The sequence below is a fragment of the Aegilops tauschii genome, chromosome 2 (genome assembly GCF_002575655.3).
Source record: "Aegilops tauschii subsp. strangulata cultivar AL8/78 chromosome 2, Aet v6.0, whole genome shotgun sequence".
Classification (NCBI taxonomy): Eukaryota; Viridiplantae; Streptophyta; class Magnoliopsida; order Poales; family Poaceae; genus Aegilops; species Aegilops tauschii.
This window is the reverse complement of record NC_053036.3, coordinates 600,111,815-600,133,628: the sequence shown is the minus strand read 5'-3', so window position 1 is coordinate 600,133,628 and position 21,814 is coordinate 600,111,815.

The window sequence follows — 21,814 nt, the reverse complement described above, 5'->3', positions numbered from 1 at the left end:
CCTTGGGAACCCAATCATCCGCCATGTGAGGTGGAATGACCCACCGTTCATGCAAGTGCGTGCGGGCAATGGGAAATGGAGCAACACTCTCGATAAATGCCTGAAGAAAGGGGGCATGAGGAAAGGCTCGCTTGTGTTGAAAACAAGCAAGACGGATTTCATGCCAAAGAGAAGTGAGGGACATTTATCTTCCCCTTTGGGGACTGATAGAGGCCATGCATGAGACCAATGCAATAACTATTACATGATCCCTTGTCACCCATCTTGGGATAAATGGTGTGAATGACACACTGATAAATGATGTAGAAAGGTGAGCGCCAAATTGAGACTTGGTTCAGCCCTTTTTTCCTCCTCAGTCATTTCACTGATGGGTTTGAGAAGATCCATGCAGACCTCTATGCCCTTGGGCCTATGGTGAGGGTCATCCTTATGGATTTTGAAGCCTATGTCAGGAAAACCAAGAGCAGCAACAAATTGAGCATAGGATGACGTGAGCATAGTGTCGGAGGTCATCCAAGTGACAGTTTTATTTGGACCAAAATAACAAGTGGCATAGAATTGATGGATTGCAGCTTGGTTAAAATCATGCTGAAATGCAAACGGTGCAGCAAGATTGGATGACTCAATGAGCTCAATAGCTCCCGGATATTTCACCGGATGAGTACGGATATGCTCTAAGTCAATGCAAACATGGAGATATAGACCTTTAGGAATGATGATAGTGGTAAAAATACCGGCTTGGACATTAGTGCGAAAACGATCATCCTGTGAGTCGCTAGCAATAGTGAATTGATCTATGTCACGACGAAGCTTAAAGTAAGAAGCTATGGGAACCTCGTTGAACCTTTTAATGATGCGACCGTGAGGGAGTGGAGGTTCAAGAGAGATGTGATGGGCATCACCGTGAGGTTGTACCGGAGGAGGAGGAGGCTTGAACGTGGGCCGACGTGTTCCCGGTTTAGGAGCGGAGGTGCGAACAGCGACATAGGCGGGCTCCTCCAAATCCGCCATTTCGTCCTCATAGTCGGATCCCTTCGATGGGAAGTCGCTAGCCGAGCTGTGATGGAGGCCGGTGCGCTTCCGGGGGCGGACCCGCTCTTGAGAATCGTCGGAGCCACCACGACGAGGCGGACGGGACGGTCCACCGCTGACCTGCTTGGGCGCGGAGTGCTTGGTATTTGGCATTGCGACAAAGGGAAGGAGAAAGCCCCAATATTCTTAACCATCACCATAGATCAAGAAAGTTCGAGAAATGGGGGGAAGAAAGATAACAGTTGCTACCTCGGGAGGGCGAGGAGAAGATGCGACGAAGAGGAACAAGTTTCGCCGACGCCGGCCAGACCGAGAGAAGGACGGGCGGAGTCCCGACGGCGGCCGGAACGGCCCAACGGGGTCCCGGCGGCGAGGCGCTTGACCAGCCCGTGAACGCAGCGTGGAGGGTTTGTGGCGGCGGCGGAGACGAGATGAGGAGTGGGGAATTTAGGTTTAGAACTGAACGAACCACAGGCCGCAATATATATAGGCGGGCAAGAAATTTACCGGACAGCCGGTGTGAACCGGACGTCCGGGGCCTGAGAGGGCAACATGATACGACAGGTAGCGGACGACCGGCAAAAACGGACGTCCGGTGCGTTTAGACAGCAGAAATTAACGAAAATCCTGTCATTGCGGACGACCGGTAATAGGGCACCAGAGAGGTTTTTACGGACGACCGGTATAGAGTGGACGACCGGTGCTATGAAAATTAACGGATATCCGGTCACAGCGGACGACCGGTGCTATAGCACCAGAAAGGATTTGACGGACGTCCGGTATAGAGCGGATGACCGGAAGCACTTATGGATTTTTGAGAAAGACTAGGGTGCCATAGTTGGTGCTAATGACAATGATGGGGAGATGATGAGTGAAATATGTAGTAGGACGCAAGGACACCCTATATTAAGCAATGAGTTTCCCATGCCAACAATAATAAACGCACATACTGCTCATATGTTGTTCTAATGACAAGAGCGGTGGCTAATGCCACCATGTATGAGTATACGTGACATGACTCTGCAAAGATTTGAACTTTGGGTCCATAATCACTACTCCATCATTGAAAGCACCATAGTTAGAATAACATGGTAGCTTTGAGAGTGTTTGTTCTTTTTACGCATTTCATAAGGTGAGAGAACGCATGAGTTGAGTGTCCCCCCCTAAATATATGCCTACATAGAGACAAGACATTATGACAATGCATGCATGAGTACTAGTTTTCACATAATGTTGTCAAGCTCCAAGATACCAAGTTCATGCCTAAGTTGACAAAATCTTGCCTCATCCAATGGCTTTGTGAAAATATCTGCAAGTTGCATATCTGTGCCAACATGAGCAATGCCAATATCCCCCTTTTCCACATGATCTCTCAAGAAGTGATACCTAATATCAATGTGCTTTGTGCGGGTACGATCTTTGGGGTTCTCAGCAATATTGATGGCACTTTCATTATCACATAGAAGAGGCACATGTCTATAGGTGATACCATAATCCTTCAAAGTTTGCCTCATCCATAGTAATTGAGTTGCACAACTGGCGGTTGCAATGTATTCAGCTTCTGCGGTGGAGAGGGCAACACAATTTTGTTTCTTCGAGGACCAACTTACCAAGGAGCGTCCAAGAAATTGACATGCACCGGAGGTGGACTTGCGATCCACTTTGTCTCCGGCCCAATCCGCATCCGTGTACCCAATGAGATCAAACTTAGCATCCTTGGGGTACCATAGTCCTAACTTTGGGGTGTGAACAAGGTATCTAAGAATATGCTTAACCGCCTTATGATGGCTTTCCCTAGGGGAAGCTTGAAATCTAGCACACATGCATACACTAAACATGATGTATAGTCTAGATGCACAAAGATAAAGCAATGAACCAATCATAGAGCGGTATTTAGATGGGTCGAAGGGGATACCGTTTGAGTCTTCAGTGAGTACAATTTTGGTTGGCATGGGTGTCTTACGTGGGCTAGCATCAGTCATGCCAAATTTTGCTAGGATATCCTTGAGGTATTTTGCTTGAGACAAGAAAATTCCTTCTTGAAATTGTTGAATTTGAAATCCGAGGAAGAACTTCAAATCCGCATTGAGTGACATTTCAAAATTCTTGGTCATTGAAGCCGCAAACTTCTTGCACAAATGAATGTTGGGAGAACCAAAAATGAGATCATCTACATAGATTTGGCATAAGATCAAATCACCTTTGTCCCTCTTAGTAAAAAGAGTGGGATCGATCACCCCTCTCACAAAACCATCATCGAGTAAAAACTTCTGAAGATGATCATACCAAGCACGAGGTGCTTGTTTGAGGCCATACAAAGCCTTATGAAGTTTATACACATAGTCTTTGTGATCGGGATCAACGAACCCAGGTGGTTGTGATACATATACTTCTTCTAGCAGAGGACCGTTAAGGAAAGCACTCTTCACATCCATTTGATGTAATGTAAAACCTTTGAAAACAGCATAAGCAAGTAAGATGTGAATGGATTCAAGACGGGCAACGGGGGCAAAGGTCTCACCAAAGTCCAAACCTTCAACTTGTGAGTACCCTTGTGCCACTAACCTTGCCTTGTTGCTGATGATTACACCATTCTCATCTTGCTTGTTCTTGAAAATCCACTTTGTTCCAATGACGTTGTGTTTCGTAGTTGGCCTCTTGACTAATGACCACACCTGATTGCGCTCAAAACTATTCAACTCTTCTTGCATAGCAATGAGCCTATCATTGTCTATAAACGCATCTTGTACCTTGAGAGGCTCAACACTATACACAAAAGAGAAGTGAGCACAAAAGTTTGTCAATTTTTTACGAGTGACTCTACCTTCCGATATGCCGGTGAGGATTTTATCAACATCAACACGACCGGCCACTCGAGGCATGATGGAGGTTAAGGTTTCACGAGGTTCAACTTCATGTCCATCATCCACGTCCTCAACATATGGATCATTAATGTGTGGTGGAAAATCTTCTTCTTCTTCTTGCATTTGTTGAGATTCATTGTCAATGATTGCACTTTCTTATTCTTGCCCTTGAGGATGATCTTGTTCTTGATGATTATCATGAAGAGGAACTTGATCATCATCTTGTACTTGGACTATGGGCATTGGTTGAGTAATAGGAGCTTGTGGTGCTATGGGTGTTGAAGTAGTTTGATGATGTGTGAGGCTTCCATCTTCTTCTTCATCATCATGAGGTTCTTGTTCCATTGGAAGAAGTGCACCAACACCCATCGTCAAGATATCTTGAGAATAATCTTCTTCACCTACATCACTTAGATCAACTTGCTCCCCATGGGAGCCATTAAATTCATCAAACACCATGTCACAAGTTTCTACAACACATCCATTGGATTTGTTGTAGACTCTATAGGCGTGAGAGTTTGATCCATAGCCAACAAATATGCCCTCAATGGTTTTAGATTAAAATTTTCCTAACCGCTCTCTTTTGTTGAGGATGAAGCATTTGCACCCAAATACACGAAAGTACTTGACATTTGGCTTGTTCCCGGTTAGGAGCTCATATGGAGTCTTTTCCAATATCGTGCGGAGGAAGAGCCGGTTTGATGCATGACATGCAGTGTTGACGGCCTCGGCCCAAAAACTATGTGGCGACTTGTATTCATCCAATATGGACCTTGCCATCTCCACAAGTGTGCGGTTCTTCCTTTCAGCTACACCATTTTTTTGGGGAGTGTATGGAGCTGAATATTGATGCTCAATCCCTTCATCACTAAGGAACTCTTCCAAGGTGTAGTTCTTGAACTCGGATCCATTATCACTTCTTATTGCCAGAATTTCTTTGGCAAACTTGCGTTGTGCTTGCTTGGCAAAATCAATGAAGGTGATATTCATCTCGTCCTTGGATTTGAGGAAGAAGACCCATGTATACCTTGAGTAATCATCCACAATGACAAGCCCATAATTTTTCCCGCCAAGACTATCCCATGAAGGAGGCCCAAAGAGATCCACATGAAGGAGCTCCAAAGGCCTTGAAGTAGACACAATGTTCTTGGGTGGGTGCTTTGATTGATGTTGCTTCCCGGCTATGCATGCACTACACACACGATCTTTCTCAAAGGAGACATTTGTTAGTCCAAGGATGTGATTACCCTTTAAGAGATCTTGAAGATTTCTCATGCCGACATGGGCTAGCCGGCGATGCCATAGCCACCCCTTGTCGGCCTTGGCCATTAGACAAGTTGCATGGAATGTGCTCTCTTTCGAGAAATCAACCGTGTAAAGGTTGCCATCCAACTCTCCAACAAAGGCCACTTCGAGAGTATCTCTCTTAAAGACTTTCACATCCGTTAGTCCAAAGAGTGTATCATAACCAACAGAAGCCAATTGGCGAACAGAAAGCAAATGGTATTTGAGGGATTGGACAAGCATGACATTTGCAAGAGACATGTCATTTGTGATGGCCACCTTCCCCAACCCGAGTACCTGTCCTTTTGAACCTCCACCAAACATAATGCTCATAAATGGTTGAATAGCTTCCATGAAATCGTAGAGCAACTTGCTATATCCGGTCATATGATTCGTACATCCACTGTCAATCACCCATTTTACTCCACCGGAAAAAGCAACCTACACACAATTATGGCTTGGTTAGAGGCACCCATTTTGCAATGGGACCTCTCAGGTTAGTCACAAGGGTCTTAGGGACCCAAATAGCATAAAACTGAAATGCATTTCGAGGACCAACAAACTTAGCAAAAACTTCTCCATCATTAGTCTTACGAAGTACATAGGATGGAGGCATGAACACTTTTGGTTTGTTGAGAGTAGGCATGCCCCTTGTGGCCTTCCCACTAACAACCTTACCTTTCTCCTTGTGCCCTTCTCGTACAAAAGTTTCTTTTAGAGGAGTGGTGCACTTTTGAGAGGACGTCTTCTTCTTGCTTGTGCTTGGGTCAAACCCGAGTCCCTCTTTGGCAAACACCTCATTGTGTTGGCTCAACACCTCATTAAGGTTCTTTTTCCCTTGAGCACATGTCATGAGCCCTTTCTCGATTTGAGCTTTGATAAAGCAATTCTCCTCAAGAATAGACGCTAGATCACTACTAGAGTTAGTAGTATAAGCATCAACATTGATAATAGGAGAAGAGTAAGCCTTGGCTAGAGTTTCAAGATAAGTAAGCTTGAGTGTCTCAAAACTCTTTGTAAGAAGGGTGAGCTCTTCTTCCTTGGTCTTGAGGGACACGGATAGGAGCTCACAATCCTTAGAGAGAGAAGCATTAGACTTCACAAGCTTACTTTTATCGTTCATCAACTCTTCGCAAGAGTCAATAGCCTTTTTCAAGGAGGCAAGATTTCTAGTATGAACATCAATGTTTGCACCAATTTTTAAGCATAGTTCATCATTGTGTGCTTCCTCATATTGGACTTTCCGCTCAAGGATTTCATATTTTTCCTTTTCCTCGGTGACGAAGGTTTCGAGTTCCTTAATGGAGATGGTGTGCTTACTCACCATCTCCATAAGCATACGAAACATAGTGAGATTCTTTCCTTTAAGGGAGCACATGAACTTATTTAGTTTAGCAAGCATAGGATCATATATATCATCATCCTCATAACTATCCTCCGCATCAAGATACTCATCACTAGGAGTAGGAGGAGTGAAAAGAGGAGGGTTTGATCGTGGGGTTACCTTGACCTTGTCAGGAGAGTGTTGGTCCTCTCCATCTTCTACCACGGCCTTCGCCATGAGACACTTGTGAGCGTTGCCCTTGTAATCCTTCATGTAGTTGTAGGTGACAACTTCACCACTCTTGTTGACTAGCCCCAATGCGTTTTGGGAATCTTGAGCAACTCCGGCAACACCACTAACATCATCCGGATCGGATTCTTGTTGAGCAACCATTGCTTTCCCATCTCTCCTCTTAAGCTTGGAGTTCAAAGGATTTGGCAACTTCTTCTCGGGGAAGGTCTTGGGAAACCTTGGTTTATCTTCTCTCTTCTCATAAGGGCACTCGTTGGAGAAGTGGTTGGTTTCTTCACAGTTGTAGCATTTTCTTACTTTCTTCTTTTGAAATCTTCCCTTGAATTTTCCCGCGCTAAACTTCTTGACAAAGAGAGCCATGTCTTCATATGAAGGGCCCTCATCGGATTCAACCTCATTACCATCTTCTTCATCATCATCATCATCTTCTTCTTCACTTTGCTCATCTTCACATACATGCTTGGCCTTCAATGCAAGATTGATCTTTGACGATGGAGTACCATGCATGGCAAGATGTTTTGTAGCATTTGCCTTTGACTCTTCAAATAGTTGGAAAGTGGATATGATGTCATCTGTAGTCATTTCCTTGAAGGCATGGTGTTGTCTTATGTCCCATACCATTTGATGGTGATATGGAGCAAGAGCATGAAGCAACTTGTCCACAAGGAATCACTTAGTCATGTTGAATCCATCTTGTGTCTTGTCACACTCACACGACTCAATATCGGCGGTGAGAGTCATGAGACGCTCAAGGAGTTGATTTGGAGTTTCACCTTTCTCCATACAAAAGTTTTGCAATTGCCCCTTGGCAGTTTCATATTGAGCCTCCGGAGGGTGGAGGTACCGGTCTTGGATCTTATAATACTTTCCCATAGTTCCTTGGCACTTGTGATGTGTATGAAAGGTCTCCTTTGCTTTTCAACCATACCTCTCCTTATACACATGATTGCAGTGTCATTGAGATTCTTGTCATAAATTTCTCTTGGTGTAGGATTCTTTGGATCAACCACATGGTAACCATACTCCAAGATCTCTAGCATCTCATCGTTTCCATATCGAAGATGATCCTGCATAGCAACTCTCCACAAGGCAAAATCGGAAGTGGCATCAAGTAAAGGAGGTTTGCCTTGAGGGTTATATTTTGGTTTCTCAACTTGGGGTCTTGCATAAAGCCAAGGAACACTAGAGTGTTCATTGCCAGGAGGTTGTTGACCAAGTGACGGAGTAGGCACATTTGGCCTTGACGCCGCACCACCCGAAAGTGGTGCAAGCACCGTGGACAATGTGGCTATCCTCATTTGGACCAAGGCCTCGACAGAAGCATCATGCTCCTCTTTTTGCTTAGCAAGGGCCCGTTCCAGATCCTCGGAAGTAAAGGACTTGACTTCTGAAGAAGCCTCGCCTTTATCCTTCGGATCTGCAACACGGGGAGTCCCATCGGGGTTCATCTCGCTCTAGGGCAGTTTAAGCCACAAGAATAGAGCACGAGGCTCTGATACCAATTGAAAGGATCAAGATGGACCTAGAGGGGGGTGAATAGGTACAATTACAAATTTTAATTATTACTTAGCAATTTTAGGCACTAATGCGGAATATGAAGGTGAGCCTAACAATTGCAAGTGTAGTACTAAGTGCTAAGCAAGATAAGCAAGTAACACAAGTATGTAAGTAAGCAAGCACAATATGATATAAGTAAGTGCTAAGAGACAAGTAACCACAAGTAGAGAGTTAGGGTTAGGAATAACCGCAACTCCGGGAGACGAGGATGTATGCCGATGTTCACTTCCTTGGAGGGAAGCTACGTCACCGTTAGAGAGGTGGATGTTACCACAAAGGCACACCAACGCCACGAAGGCTCACCCTATTCTCCCTTTGAGACAACACCACAGAGGCGTTTCTCAACCACTAGTGGTAGACCTTGGGGTGGTCTCCAAACCCTCACAAACTTTTCCGGGGGAAATCACAAAGTTCGATTCCTCTTCGAAAGACTCCTACCGCCTAGGAGTCTCCAACCTCCAAGAGTAACAAGAACGATGGGAAAAGCTCAAGAATTGCTCAAATCACGATTTCCTTGGGTGCAAAGAAGGGGAAGGAGTGGATCTATCACTTGATTCGAGAACTTCTCTCAAATGTTCCCAAATCACTTGGGGATCTAGGATTTAATGTAGAGGATTAAGAGAGAGAGTGAAAAGTGTTCTTGGCAAGCTCAAAGTGAATGGTCAACCTCCTCCCGGAAGAGGGAGAAGGCTATATATAGTGTGAGAGCAAAACAGACCGTTGGGCCACTTAATCCTGACGGACGTCCGGTGGTTACCGGACGACCGGTGACACACAGAGGACCGGACGTCTGGTGGTTACTGGACGACCGGTGACACACAGAGGACCGGACGTCCGGCAGGCGGCCGGTCGTCCGGTGGCTGGAGCACCAACCAGAGACACAAGTGTTGAAGGGGACGCACAGGCAGCGGACGTCCGGAAGGCGTCGGTCATCCGGAGCCCGGACGTCCGGTGATGTCAGAAATCCGTTAATATCAGTTTTGTTGAAGTGCACCGAACATCCGGTGAAGAGGGGACGTCCGGTGACCGGACGTCCGGTGTGATCGGTCTTCCGTTAATATTGGTTCTGTGAGGATTTACCGGACGACTGGAAAAGGTCGGATGACCGGTTGGTTGAGAGAGGCTGGACGTCCGTAGACTTCGGACGTCCGGTGGTAATAATACCTATTAGCAAGAACCATACTACCATTTGTGCACAAGCTAGAGGAAGAATATTGAGATGGTATGAAAGGAAATTTTTGTAGGTTTAAGCAAGTACTTTCGTGAAATCCAACGATCCCCTCTTAATAGTGCGGGATCCCTATACTCAAGAACAACCTGAAAATAAGGAGCTGAAGCTTTCTATCTTTGTCTTGTGTCTCTGCTCTTGAGTGATATAAGTATATATAGATGCTTTATGTCCGTAGACATGATTCACACACACACATAGCCCTTGAGACATAATCCTGAGAAATACTCGATAAACATGATTAGTCCCAAAATGCATGTTGTCATCAACATCAAAATACGATTAAGGGCATGATTGCACTTTCACTACTTCCAGGCGATAGCCAATGGTCGCAGGCGGAAATGTGCCATCCCTTTCCTCTAGGATGGGGATGTTCTTCTGGAAAGCCCAGAGGACATCTCCACCCATATTTACTCCTTCTATAAGGAGTTGTTTTTGGCTGAGCTGCGTGGAGGCGTCTCCCTCTGTGCCGACTTTTGGCCGCTTGCCGACCAGGTCTCCGATGCGGAGAATGCGGAGCTTACTCTCCCTTTCTATCACGAGGAGGTGGGATGGGCGATTACTTCTATGAAAGCTTGCTCGGCCCCGGGGCCGGATGGCCTTCCGGTAGTTTTCTTCCAAAAATTCTGGGAGATCCTGCGTCCGGTCATTATGCCCATGTTTCATGAGTTCTATATCAGAACTCTTGACATGGCTAGGATTAATTATGGTGTCATATCTCCGATCCCCAAAGTAGTTGGGGCGACAGATATTCGGCAATTCCGCCCCATCACGGTGATCAATGTGTTGGAGAGAATCTTTGCGAAGGTTTACGCGACCCGTTTATCCCCTGTGGCGGAAAGGATTGCCCACCCCCTTTAGTCCGCGTTCTTGAAGGGCCGGCGGATCCATGACGGGATTGTTGCCCTTCACGAGATTGTCCACGAGGTGGAGCCGAAGGGGCTTAAGGGGGTCTTCCTCAAACTGGATTTCCAGAAGGCTTCTGACCGTCTGGACTGGTCCTTTTTTGAGGTTGGTGATGCAGCGACGAGGATGTGACGAGCGGTGGTGCTCCTGGATTATGCAATTGGTTAGATCTGGAAACACGGCGATCAACATCAATGGCGAAGTGGGACTCTTCTTCCAGGCCTCCAGGGGGTAAAGCAAGGGGATCCTGTCTCCCCCTTGCTTTTAAACCTTGCAGTTGATGCCCTTGCTGGCATCCTAGATAAGGCCAAGCTGGTCGGCCACCTTAAGGGTGTGGTTAGTCATCTCATTCTGGATGGGGGGGTTACCCACTTGTAGTATGCGGATGACACCATGATTATGGTGGAAGGTTCGGACTCGGACATTGTTAATCTTAAGTTCCTTTTGCTCTGCTTTGAGGAAATGTTTGGACTTAAGATTAACTTTGATAAGAGCGAGGTTGTGGTCCTTGGCTACTCGGAGGCTGAGCAGCACAGGATCGCGGATAACCTTAATTGTAGGTTGGCTTCATTCCCCATATCTTACTTGGGGATGCCCCTGGCTGAGTCCAGGATTTTGGTGAGTGGGTATGATCCGCTTGTGGGACGAGTAGTGTCCCGTGTGAAGCCCTAGTGCGGTAGGTTCACATCTAAAGGAAGCAAAAATGTCCTCATTAGTTCTAACCTTGCCAGCCTCCCCATGTATATGATAGGGATGTACATCTTGCCCGAGGGTGTGCATAGTTCCTTTGACAAGGAACTGGCTAGGTTCTTCTGGCAGGCAGGGGATGGTCGGCCTAAGTATCATATGGTGAAATGGGCTGACATCTGCTTGCCAAAGGACCTAGGTAGGTTGGGCATCCCTGCGTCTCGTCGTATGAACGTGACACTCATGCTTCATTGGGTTTGGCGGATCTTGCGGGAAGATGAAGGTTTGTGGCTGCAGCTGATTGAGTCAAAGTACCTACAGGGCCAGCCCCTCTTGGCTTGCTCGCACTCGGCTGGGTCCCAGTTTTGGAAATCTGTCCAGGCCATCAAGGATGAGATTAGGCTGGGTTTTCGGTTCTCGGTTGGTAATGGGTCTGGGACCCAGTTTTGGTTGGACCCCTGGCTTGATGGGGAGCCTCTCCGCATGCGGTTTTCGAGGCTCTTTGCGATTTGTGACGACCCGGCTGTTCTTATTTCTGCGGCTGCTTTGGATGAGGGATGGAACATTGCGTTCTACCGCTCATTTGGACCAGCTGAGGTGCAGGAATGGGCAGACTTGAGGGAAGTAGTCCCTCTTCCTCTGTCCCAGGATCCTGACACTGTTTCTTGGAGTCTTTCCCCTTCGGAAGAATTCTCCGTAAGTTCCGCTTATTAGGCGCTATGCCGGCTGCCAGTTCTCCAGTGGTTATCCCCATTGTGGAAGGTGCCGATGGCCCTGAAGATCAAGATTTTCGTGTGGCAGCCTCTTAGAGATCGTTTACCTTCGGGGACCGAGGTGCTGAAACGCCATGGTCCGGCCAATGGCCTTTGCCCCCTTTGCCTCGTTCCGGAAACGGGAACGCACATTTTGTTCTCGTGTGTAGCGGCACAGGCACTTTGGTGCTTTATTCGTGAGGCTCTGGATCCGGAGTGGGAGGCCCATGACCTTGCAGAGTTTCTGCAGGTAAGGGCCACCCAGGTTGGCCGTAAGCGCCGATTGTTCTGGCTTATCTTCGTGGCTATGATGTGGACTCTTTGGACTACTCGCAATAAGATGGTGATTGAGCGGGTGTTCCCGCGGCGTGCTTCTGACTCGTTCTTCAAATTTCTTGCCTTCTTGCAGCATTGGCATCCGTTCGCTAGACCGAGAGATCGTGACCGGCTTCAGCTTTATCTGGCCGCTCTGCTGTCTTCCGCGCGTCGGCTCTCTGACCGTTCGTCTGCTTCGTAGCGTGCCCTGGCGGTTTTTTTATGTTTCTTCTTCTTTCGTTTGGGCGTGTTTATGCTATGGTCCCTGCAATTTCCTTTTATGACTATGGTTGAGACTTGATTGTATGAATGTATGCTTTATCTATAAAACAGGGCGAAAACCTATTTCGAAAGAATCCAAACCAAAGAAATACGATCCCCACGTTGGAGTTGTCCTTATGATGTCACCCTCCCTAGCCATGATTGATGCGCGGATGCGGTTTCCATTGGCTCGTCATTCACAGCTTACCACCATTAGCACACTTGCCGCCGTTGCCGGCCTGAGTACGTGCTGCAACAGTATGGAGTACAGGCCAAGTTAGTTATGCCGAACAGTGCTAGTACATGGATACATGATGTTGCTGTCGCAGCTTAATTAGAATCTCCATGAACGCTATGTGGGGTTGTCACTGTGGCTAGATCGATTACCCAGGTGCCTAAACATGCGTTGGTCAGTTGGCGAGTGCCCGCGGCCGGCACAATGGCCCAAAGAACACAGACTTGCACCACAATATCTAAAATTAATCATGCTAGGCAGATATGGAATTTTTTTTATTTGAATAAACGTAGACACTCATATATATGCGCATACACTCATCTTTATAAACACACATGTGTACACTCTACCCCTATGAGCACATTCGAGAGACTGAGTCGGGATATCATCTTAAGATTTTACGAAGTCACCGTAGGCGTCTCGCAGTCGATGGGAACGTCTCCTCCTACTGAACATGCATCGCCGGAAATTCTGAAATAAATTCAGAATAAATACGAGCACCATGACTTGAATCCTGGTAAACTGGGGATACCGTTGTCCACTTAATCATCCAACCACAGATTGATTCGCAGACAGACATGGATCGATAGGTAAGATCATACTACTGTAATACACTGGTACTAACATGGATCGATAGGTATGTGTTTAAAAAAATCCTAAACTAGCTTCGTCCTATGAACTTGCATGTATGCATCGCGACAAAATAAACAATCAAACAGTACATACTATAGACCGGCCATTGATTCATGGTAACCAACCACACAAGAGATTCTGGACACCGTATTCAATTCATCCATCCAATGCAGATGTCTATGCCAGCGGGTCAGCGGAGCGGTACTATGTGTGAGGGTGTGGTGTTGGTGGTGCTCCGGGCGAAAGCATGCCGGGTATTGCCGATCGACGACGTCGTGTCACCTTCTTGGAGATGCCGTCATGAAGTCCATCACATGCACATCCTGGGTTCCGGCTCTTCGGGTGAAAGTCTAAGGCCCAATCGGGTCGGGAGACGGCGTCGGCATCGTCACTTTCTTCTTTGGGGCGTCGTCTTGAAGAGCATTGGATTCCGTTTGCACGTTTCATGGGCCGGATGCTCACGGCATTGTGGTCTTCTGGTGTCCGTACGGCAATGATGATGTTGCGCGACTTCTCGTGTGGCAACGATGGCGGCTTCGGGCAGAGTTGTGCTGCTGCTGAGCTTTGGAAGTCGGTCTCATTCAGCGTGTTCGAGGGGTTGTCGTGCCTCGCTTGTCTTCCTGGAGTTGGAGCTGCAGAGGAGATGCCTCTGCGGTGACAATGACACGAGACGGGCGGTGATCGGTTCCGGAGTCGGCTCGGCACAGGCCCAATGCTTTCCCCCTGCAATGCACGTCGACAGAGTCCGAGCTGCCTAGTCATCGGTGTGTGTGGTGGACTATTTGGTATGGCTGAAGCAGGCATTGGCGCTTGTTTGCGGTGAAGGCTACATCGGTAGTTGTTGATGATTGAGTCGAAGTCGCTCGTGTGGAGGTGTGATGACGATGACACCGGATGCTACCTTGACGACGTTTTTTTCCTCGACGACGTGTGTACGTTCTTGTGTGGGTTGCCAGGTCGTTCGGTGTGCCTTGTTTTTCAGACGTGTTGTGACGGTTTTCGCCTAATTTTTCGTTAGTTAACTAGCCAACTCTCTTTAATCCTTTTAATAAATCAGGCCCGCAATCAACGCATACAGACGTAACGGCCGTCCATGGCAGCGAGCGGCTCCGGGGCCAGCGACGGGTTGGGTGGTTCAAGTGCCCGCTTTTGCAGCTATATGGGATTTCTTCATGACCAGCAGCAGGTACGGGATTTCTTCATGACCGTGACTCACACCATATCTGCATGCAAAGAGCACAGATGAACTTCTCCTGAGATTGTGACTCAGCTACATGGTAATCTACTACTATTAAATTATAACTTTGGGGGATTCTGCACCGCGACTGAATGAAAACTGACAGTGAATGGATATGCGCTTAAAAGACTGTAAAAACTGAGTGTCAGCATCAATGTAGACGTCCAGGAGTGATTTAGTAGGATGTCGAACCTAAACTACGGAAAACAAGCATCCGTTGGAGAAGTGTTAGTTCTGAAAAATGTGTTCATAACTTCATATGCTAAACTGAAACCATGCATTTGAATAACAGGATTAGAGGTTTTTTAATTCAGAATCTGGAGTTTGTCCCGCATTGCTTTCCTCATGTCTGCTGCACTTGCAGGGTCAGAGTTGGTAGCCATCCCCTGGACAGGCCGCCATGTCTAGGGCGTGTTGGCGTGCTTGAGTAGATGATACGCGGATGTTAGCTGCGAGGTGGAGAAGGAAGACGCCATGGATGGATTTTGGTAGCTCTGATGACAACAGTTTCAACTTAGTAAGCCATATGCTGATATTCATGTGATTGTGATCTCGGAAATAAAAGTTCATAGGAAAGGAATAGAAACCTTCACTGAACATAGAGTTGTGTTGTACCTGTACAAGAAAGGTTTGTAGAGTATGAAAATATTTTTCAAGATGAAACAGGTTATGATTATTAGTCATGACAGTTGTAGGAACAGCTAGAGTCAACTAGGTTTTGTAGTGCTGGACTAAGGATGGACCTTGCTCGGAGAAATCAAAAAAATTGCGGCCCTCCATGGGATAATATATCCGACATGTTCTCATTGTGCTTTGCAGAATTGTTCTTCGAAGCATACCGAGCAGGCCATATATTCAACAAACCTCTGAAACGATGCACTCTGTTGTTCTTGAAGACGGACAAGGTACATCTCAAAACATTTTCTGTAACCGTGGAACCGAGTTTGGAGCTGAAATGTTTCCACTTTTCCACATACAAAAAAAAAGGCAGAATTGAATGTATGGGTTTGTAACTATAAGCCTTCTTCTGTATAGAGATGTACACTACACACACAAACTATACAATTTATTAGAAAACAATTCTTCTACTTGCACCTTGCTGTTTTTTAGGAAGATTGTAATCTATATTGACCTTTTGCACACATCATAATTTTCGTATCGACCAGATAAATTTAAAGAGTGGTTGAATTTTGATTTGTATATTTTCTTATGAATATATGATTCTCACTGGTACGCTAAACTTTTCTTGCTACCGAAAATCCAAAAAAGATGGAATTGAATGGACCAAAGGCAATAAGCTGCTAAGAACTCAGCAGAGCCATGCGAAGGAGAAAGGAACCAGGAAACAGTTGAGAATCACATATAGGTGTGTGCTATAATACCAAGGGACGGGGAGGGGCATGCATAATTTTTGCTAGACCTCAATGTGCGCCTCTCTTTTGTGGCGGAACACAATTCGGATGTTGTTTGGCCATGCTGACGGATATTTCAGTGGATACGTCAATTATCTCTCCCATTGCAATGCACGGGCATATGTGATACAATAATAAAAGGGCTATTGCTTCTTACCAATATAATTTCGTCCGTTTTCGTCCGTCCACCTCGCCCTAGTTTGGTACGTCCGGTTTCGTAAGTCATCTTCAGCTTCGGAAGGGATATGGGCCTGAATTTGAATTTTTTTTTTATGGGTCGACAAAAGGTTGCTCCTTATGCATTGCTAAAATTTCTATTTTCTTTTGTAATTATTAGCACATATGCCCGTGTGTTGCAACGGGAGAAAAAATGCATTCAAAGTTAGTGAAAATTATATGTACAAGCAAAACCCTGTGTGCACGTCAAAAAGGACCATTTAGCTTCTCGGTTTCGGCAGGTTTGAAGTAATCAATCCGCTATTTTTTTATTTATTGACCGAGGGCATTTAAGAGTTTTGTTACGTCATCGTACGCCGGAAAAGGCCCATGAATTATTCAATCTACTTTTGCTTTCAATCAAGGAGATTTTAAGCTATGAAGTTTCTGGATATTGTACAAAACATGAAGCATTTTTAAAATCCTGAACATGTTTTTGAAAATTATGTACACTTTTAGAAAAAACACAACTAAATTTAAAACAAGAACATCTTTAAAAATTCACAAACAATTTTTGAAAACACCAACTTTCTTTATAAAAACATGGACATTATTTGAATTTGTGAACATTTTTAAAAACATGAACATGTGTCGAAAATGCATACCATTTTTCAAAAATGTGTATCTTTTATACGCGAATATTATTTCAAATTGTGAAAATTTCACTAAACCAACAATATTTTCGAATTTGCAGCATTTTTTAAATGCCATTTTCTTTTAAGAAATCTTGAATTTTTTTGCAAAACAATAATTTTTTTGAAAAAATGTTAAACTTTTTTCAAGTTCCAAATATTTTCCAAAATAGAAACAAAAAATTGGAATTCTGAACATTTTTTGAGAATTTTGAATTTATGAAATAAATTCTATAAGAAAAATAAATTGGAAGGAAAAAAGAGATAGAGAAAGTAGAATAAAAATAGAAGTAAAACACAGAAATAAAGAAAAAAGGGCCAGCCTATTATTGGTTGTCCTGTGTGAAGCTGAAACTATTTGTCGCCATATGCTGAAAACAGAATTTCCTCAGCTGCGTGGGTAGAAAAATAAATGGGCTGGATTGGCTGGGCCACAATGCACGCGCGGCCCATGTATGAAATTCTGGCAAAGACTTCTTTTATTTAGCAGACGAACACATAAAAATTCAGTACCACCTCGCATAGGAAAAAAATTGCGGTGAGCGGATGAAAAATTTGGCGAAACCCATATATATATATATATATATATATATATATATATATATATATATATATATATATATATATATATATATATATATATATATATATATATATATATATATATATATATATATAGAATAGTCCCACCTTGCTCCTTGAAATCAAATATCACCAACTTATATTTGATATTCGTTCGCAATCAAACAAGCCAAGACAACAACAAAAAAGAATGAGATATATGCCCAACTCGGAGGCAGAGAGACACAACAGCGAGGAAGGAAAAAAAAGAAAGGCCTATGAGCCCCATTCATCATCTACTCCCAAAGGAGGAGAGAGTTGGCAGAGAGAGGTGAGGGAGTCCTGGATTAGGGGGTCCTCGGACAGCCAGACTATATCCTTTGGCCGGACTGTTGGACTATAAAGATACAAGATTGAAGACTTCGTCCCGTGTCCGGATGGGACTCTCCTTGGCGTGGAAGGCAAGCTTGGCAATACGGATATGTAGATCTCCTCCCTTGTAACCGACTCTGTGTAACCCTAGCCCTCTTCGGTGTCTATATAAACCGGAGGGTTTAGTCCGTAGGACAACAACAATCATACCAGAGGCTAGCTTCTAGGGTTTAGCCTCTACGATCTCGTGGTAGATCAACTCTTGTAATACTCATATCATCAAGATCAATCAAGCAGGAAGTAGGGTATTATCTCCATCGAGAGGGCCCGAACCTGGGTAAACATCGTGTCCCCCGCCTCCTGTTACCATCCGCCTTAGACGCACAGTTCGGGACCCCCTACCCGAGATCCGCCGGTTTTGACACCGACATTGGTGCTTTCATTGAGAGTTCCACTGTGCCGTCATCATAAGGCTGGATGGCTCGTCTCGTTGTCAAGGACAACATCACCTCTGGGGGAACCCTGGCTGTAGGCCAAACTCTCCGGCTAGGCGGTTTCGTCGTGACCGCCCGTTCGGCCGCTGCACCGACGATGACTTCTCGGGTCATCGAAAACAGCCTCCATGTCGGCTCGGAATTCGCCGAGCAGTTGGATCCAATGGAGCTCTCTTCCTTGAACGAGCTCTTGGATCGCATCGCCGCCTTGGGAGTCGCTACGGACTATGATCAGATCGGGTTTAAACCCGACCAATGGGAGATTAACTCCCCGCCGGTCACCCATCAGATAGCGGTGGTGGAGGAGCAATGCAGCGATTCTTCCTCTATCTTGAGGACAAACTATGTCCGGATTCCCGAGCTCTCCGAGCCGGATACCCGTCTACGGGAGGACATGGCCCAAACCTTGAACCTAGAATCAGGCGGTGGGCCAGATCTGTTGAGCAACATCCCTGAGCCCAAACTGCCAGGCTCGGAAACTCCTCCGCCCCTGGGTCTCAGATCGGGTCAGGGTTCGGACTTAAATCCACCCACCCACCCAGATATAAGCGATCTTTCCCACATTAGACAAGAGCCCCAAGAGACAGTACACCACTATTGGGCCAGATTCCTCCTTGTAATGAGCAAGGTTAAGGACTGTCGCGAGGAAGACGCAATCTCATTCTTTTGCAATAATTGCACGGACAAGGGAATCATCAACGCCATAAGTCGCCGTGACATAGCACACTTCGCTGACTTGGCGGCCATAGTACGGAAGTACTGTGCGATGGAAAGCGCCTGGAAAACCCAAACAAAAGTTTGGGATCCTCCGGCTCTCACAAAACCCCCCGTCCGAACTAAAAGGGTGTACTCACGTAAGTCACCCGACCCAATTACAAAGAAACAAAAGCCCACTACAGGGCGCGAAACCGTATTGGAGGGATGGCTTAACGGGCCATGCAAAATTCACAGTACAGCGGATACCATGCCAACACACAACCTTAGAGCATGTTGGGTCCTCCGGCAGGTGGCCAAGAGCGGTGAGGATCTCCTCATCAGCAACTCCGTAGAGCACCATCCCGCGGAAAATAGCAATACAGTATTGACAGTCTTCGAGACCTTCGCCTCAAATAATAGGCGTAGGCGAGCACTCCGCAGCCTTGCCGAAGTCTGCCACGTAGCAGCAATAAACCCATGGAGCGATACGGCTATCACCTTCAATGCTAGTGACGAACCTAAATTCCGAACAGCCCGAGCACCAGCCGCCTTGGTCCTTAGTCCAATTGTGGACGGCTTCTGGCTTACTAAAGTGCTCATGGACGGTGGCAGCGGATTAAACCTCATCTATGAAGAAACTCTTAGCAAAATGGAAATAGACATGAGCCGCATTGAGCAAAGCAACACGACCTTCAGAGGAATCATCCCTAGTCGGGAGGCACGCTGCGCGGGAAAAATCACACTAGACGTGGTATTCGGCACGCCGGAGAATTATAGGTCCGAAGAAATCACATTCCAAGTGGCCCCGTTCAGTAGCGGATACCACGCCCTTTTAGGGCGGGAGGCATTCACGATCTTCCAAGCTATACCCCATTACGGGTACATGAAGCTCAAAATGCCCGGGCCCAATGGAATCATCACTCTAGCTAGTGATCCGGACATAGCACTCCGCGCCGAGAATAAAACCGCTGCACTAGCCCTTGAGGCGTTATCCGAAGCCCTCGCGGCCGAAGAACTGACGGCGCTGCACTCCACAGTGGACAGGGACGACGTGATACTCGACAAAAGATCCAAATCCACCTCTTTTAAACCAGCAGATGAAATAGTCAAATTCCAAGTCCACCCAACGGACCCTACCAAAACAACATCCATCGGGGCACAATTAAACCCAAAGTAGATGCCGCACTACGGGAGTTCTTGCGCAAAAATTGGGACATCTTCGCCTGGCATCCTTCAGACATGCCAGGAATCCCACGCAGGCTGGCCGAACGTAGCCTTAACATTCTAAAGGGGTTCAAGCCGGTCAAGCAGACTCTTCGGCGTTTCTCCGAACCTAAGCGACAAGCCATGGGAGAAGAGCTAGCCAAGTTACTGGAGGCCGGATTCATCCGAGAAATAAAACATCCGGACTAGCTAGCAAACCTGGTGATGGTACCAAAGAAGGACAAATCCTGGCGCCTATGTGTCGACTTCAAGGACCTTAACAAGGCTTGCCCCAAGGACCCCTTCCCCCTCCCTCGCATCGATCAAATCATCAACGCTACCGCAGGACACGACTCATTGTGTTTCCTCGACGCATACTCCGGATACCATCAATTAAGATGGCGGAGTCCGATCAAGCCGCAACGACATTTATCACCCCATACGGCCCCTTCTGTATTAACACCATGCCTTTCGGGCTCAAAAACGCCGGTGCAACCTATCAACGCATGATTCAGACATGCTTGGAGACACAGATCGGCAAAACAGTGGATGCATACGTAGATGATGTGGTCATTAAAACCAGACACGTCGAATCCTTAATAGACGACTTGAGGCTCACGTTCGATAATCTCCGAACATTCGACATTAAGCTCAATCCGAAAAAATGCGTCTTCGGCGTGCCCGCCGGAAAGCTCTTAGGCTTCATCGTCTCCAACAGAGGAATCGAAGCAAATCCGGATAAAATCAGAGCTCTGTCACAGTTGGCCATCCCAACAGACCTCAAGCAAATCCAGAAACTAACTGGATGCGTGGCGGCCTTAAGCCGCTTCATCTCCCGATTAGGGGAAAAGACACTGCCTCTTTATCGCCTTCTTCGATGCACCGAACACTTCGAGTGGACGGATGCAGCCACGGCCGGACTAGAGGAAATAAAAGTCGTTTTGGCCACAAACCCAATCTTGGCCACGCCAAATGTAGGTGAACCAAGTTGTAAGTGCAGTGCTCGTCGTCGAACGAGAGACGGACGGACATAAGTTCCCGCTTCAAAAGCCGGTATACTATGTATCCACTGTCCTCACTCCATGCAAATCACGGTACCCACATTATCAAAAGATAGCATACGTGGTCTTCATGGCATCCCAGAAACTACGACACTACTTTCAAGAGTGTTCAATTACGGTGGCCTCTGAAGTACCACTCAACGACATAATAAACAACCGTGAGGCCACGGGCCGGATTGCTAAATGGGCTATTGAGCTCCTCCCGTTCGACATAATATACAAACCACGGCGAGCCATTAAGTCACAAGTATTGGCTGATTTCGTCGCCGAATGGACAGAAGCCGAACTCCCTAAAGAGTACGGCGCATACTCCAATTGGATCATGCACTTTGACGGCTCCAAAATGCTAGCGGGTCTGGGGGCTGGTGTCGTCCTGACATCCCCCACCGGAGATACAGTCCAATACGTGCTCCAAATACTATACACAGACTCCAACAATGCAGCAGAATACGAGGCCCTGCTACATGGTCTCCGGATGGCAGTCTCCATGGGCATTCAACGCCTAGAGGTGCGCGGGGATTCGAACCTCCCAATATCTCAAATAAATGGAGACTTCGACGCCAAGGATCCAAAAATGGCGGCTTATCGCAACGCCGTCCT